The sequence below is a fragment of the Charadrius vociferus genome, unplaced genomic scaffold (assembly GCF_000708025.1).
Source record: "Charadrius vociferus isolate BGI_N301 unplaced genomic scaffold, ASM70802v2 scaffold70, whole genome shotgun sequence".
Classification (NCBI taxonomy): Eukaryota; Metazoa; Chordata; class Aves; order Charadriiformes; family Charadriidae; genus Charadrius; species Charadrius vociferus.
In genome coordinates, this window is record NW_009646851.1 from 1,571,562 (window position 1) to 1,575,455 (window position 3,894).

Sequence of the window (3,894 nt, forward strand, 5' to 3'; positions counted from 1 at the left end):
CCTTTTTCACTTGAAGGACGGTTCAGTGTAGCTGTAAAATGGGTATAATGATGATTGCTTGCCTCACCGTGTTCTTTGCCTAAGATCTTTGGACTGAGTCCTGTAGATTTCCCCTGTGCACAGATATCCACAACTCCCATTTTACTATCAAGGACTGAGTTGCTGAGGTAATGACTCTGCTGTGCCTTTGAGACCCTGAGAAATCAACAGATGAGCATAGTATCGTCATTATCATTAAAGCAAATAATTACAGCCTTGTTACAAAGTATATGCTAAAATCATTTTCAGTGGTGCTTCTAAGCCAGTGCTTTGTGCATCTTATTTTTGTCTTAACGTGTTAGCCATTTGCTCAACTTTTAAGTCATGGGTGCTATAAACGTTCACGTCAGTGAAGCTCCACCAAGTGACGTTGCCAGCTATCTAACAGAGCTTTGAGGGAGAGGAAGGACTATTCTGCTCATCTAGTCTGTGCTACTGTCATAATTCCTGCAATAAAGCTGTTTTTTTTCTTTCTGCCACATAAGCAAATGTTGTCAAACCCAATAGTTTCAGTATCGACAGAGTAATATTTATAGTGCAGTCTAGATAAAAAGGCAGGAGGCCTGAAACAAATAAGGCTGACCTCAATTATCTGTGAAAATCCAAGTATGGCAAAATATACGCACATCATAAAAACATTCTTATCTTGTCACACAGAGGTGGAAGATGGTTCATTGCAACATGTGGTGCCAGTATTAGGGTTTCTAATGTCACACAGCAAATCAATTTCTAAATTAAAAAAAAAAAAAAGTAATTTCAGGTTTTAAAAAATCTGATAAGAGTTCTCCATCTGCCATGTGCCACAGTTGACAGCTGCTTCCTTTTGCATAGCTAAGATCAACCTGACCTTAGCCAGTCAGCCTGTGCAGGGTATACAGACATTGTTGAACATATCAGTGGAAAAGTATTAAGGCTTGGCAGAATTTTCTGTTCTCTGCCTTCTGTCTTTTGCTCTGATTAATACCTATCCCTTTCTATACTGTTCCTGTCTGTCTCATATTTCTTCTCTGTGGTAGATGCCTTTTAAGAGTAGCTTGATTCAGCTGTAGTTGACCTTTTATAGAGCAGTGCTGACTCACATCAAGTTTTTATAGGCCTGCTAGTTTCTGCACATATGCAGAGCAGGGGTCCTCTTTGACCTACAGGAGTTATGGAGAGAGAGTGAGATTTTGGGGGAGGGAGGTTTGGCAAGGAGTAAGGAGGTAATTTCTTTTGAAAGAGCAATGCTTTCTTAAAAACAAAATAAACAAGCAAACAAAAAAAAAAGCATTTTCTTTTTTAGGGGAAAGAAATCCTGTGCAAATTCAAGAGTGGCAAATAATTAAACAATTGCAATGTTACAATGAATATAAACATAAACATGTTTTGTCAAATATATTAAGACTGATTGTAGCCCTAACAGAAAAATATTTTTGTGGTAGACACTGGGAAACTTTTGCAGTTGAGTGCTAAGTCATCATCAGTAACAGAGCCTCAGCAACAAACACAAACACACACAGCATCTCCAAGAAAGAAGCTCTCTTCTTTCTGTTTTCCTGCCCTTCCTCCTTCTTGCCTCTCTTCATTCCCCATTCTGCCATGCTCTTTCTGTCATATTCTTTTCACCATCAGATTCTTTTCACCGTCAGTTTCTTTCCTTCTTTCTTATTTTCTGTTTCAATTTCTTAAACATTTCTCTCACGTCTGCCCCTCTGTGGTTCTACTTATTCCTCCATAAATTTTCACTTGTGTTTCTCCTACCCTACCACCACATTCATCTTTTTTTATCTTTTCCCTAGCCCTCATTCTCTTTACTGGTCACTCCTCTCACACACATTTTGTCCTACCACATGGCACAAATGCGTATCATCTTCAGATCAGATCATATCTAGCCTCTTCCCAAGGCCCCCATTCCATTTGGCACTCTTGACAACAGTGGGAATGACATGGCCTCTTTACTGATTGCACTTGCAGCACTGCCCAGAGTACATGTCATCAAATATGGTCCTGGGGCTAGAGCGCATTTACTGGCCTGCCTCCTCCAAAGAGATTTTCTTTTCTTTCCAACCATTCATGAAACCAGGTGGACTAGTGCATAGCAGACAATCTGCAGGCAAACTGGCAAATCATTGTAAAGACATCAAATTTCCTTTGATCTGAGAGTTGCATACATTATATGTGGAGATAGGAAGTTGATACAGTCTGTAAATTCCCAATCTGCAAAACATATATTTGGCAATGAAACTGTTAAAGTATACATTGTACTTGCAGGGTCTTCAGATGCTGAGTTCACCCTGTACATGTTTGTTTACACAGCAAAACAGGAGCTGTGTGCAACAGAGTTGGAAAAGTCACAATATGTGGATGCAAATAACCACACAGGCAGAAATACACATCCTATAGAGGAAGAGAACAAACGATGACAGGCAGCTCAAGCTCTTGCTACACTTACTCATGATACATTTCTTTTCATGAGCTGGGGCTGAATACAGGATTCTGAGCAATACAAAGGAAACCACAAGTAGATTTAATGATGATTATACGCTCCAGATGAATGTTACAAATGTGTAACACATATATTGGTGGTATCTATTGCATTAATGCTCTGTCTTTCTATCTATACACATATATAACCCAATACCACTGTATTGTATGATACACCTTTCATCTTCGTACGTAATGGATGGCACATGTCCCACTAGCGGGAAAAATGCTAAGCCGTAAGTATGCTATGCGTGCTTGTTCTTAATGTAAGATTTATGATTTATTGATGGCTTTTATTTGCCCCTGTTCAAAACAGACACCACTGAACAGTGGACAGTACATAAAAATCCCCCCCTCCCCTTTCTTTTGCTTTCATGCATGAGAAATGATTGTACAAAGGGTCACGGTCCATCTTTAATTCATCCCTCCTAACATGCTGATTGCACTACTTTCACTAAGGATTCTCCTCTTTTGTATGTAGCCACTTTAACAAGTTTGTGTCTCTACAGTTTTTAAACTTGCAGGGCTGGCATTATGCAAATCTTGTTAAGGGTTTTTTCTTTTGGGTTGTTTTTTTATTTTTTCCTGTTGTACTGTGGCAGCCTTTCCTCAGAACAAGTATAATAAACTGTGTGCATTGCAGGTATGTTCATGTGGGCACACTGAACTTGCAATGTTTATGTACACTGAGGTAAACAAGTTCTAACTGTTCCTTGTTTAGACTTCAGCTCCTTTTTGGGTGTCCCTACTGCTTCTCTGGTGCCTTATTTTGCAAGATTGGTTTTCAGGATCTAAGCAACAATAGCTAATTTAACTGGGAATAATTTTGTGTTTACACATATCTACTCTCTTCGGCTAATTAACTCGACCCGTCTAACCTCCATGCAGATAACTCTGTGTGTTTGTTTTTAAAATGCATTTTTTTTTTCAGTTTGCAGCTGTCAATTTTATTGTTCTCTTTTGGGAAGCAATAAATATACCTTATAATGACAAAAGACGAGTGGTATATCCTCTGCCAGGTCTAAAGCAGATCACTGCCTGTCAGACAAGTGTTATTTCCCCTTCGCTGCTGGTGCTGTTTGGTCTTCGGGGTTTTTTTGGTTGTGGGGTGGTTTGGGGTTTTTTTTTTTTTTTTTTGCATCGCTCGAAACCCTGTTGCGAAGGTCAGTAAGGCGCCGAGGAGGAGAGCCAGCCTCTCGGAAGGAAAACCGGGCAGTGCTTTCCGCACAGCGATATTCAAAGTTGGTGAGACATTAAAGACGTCGCTGCTAGCCGTGTAAGGGCGAGGGTGGCAGTAATGAATGCCTAATTGCCTGGGAGGGAAGGCGTCTTCGCTCGGCCAGGAAGAGCCCTCCGCACGGCAGCTGGTGCCGCTCGCACCGGGAGGGTGTG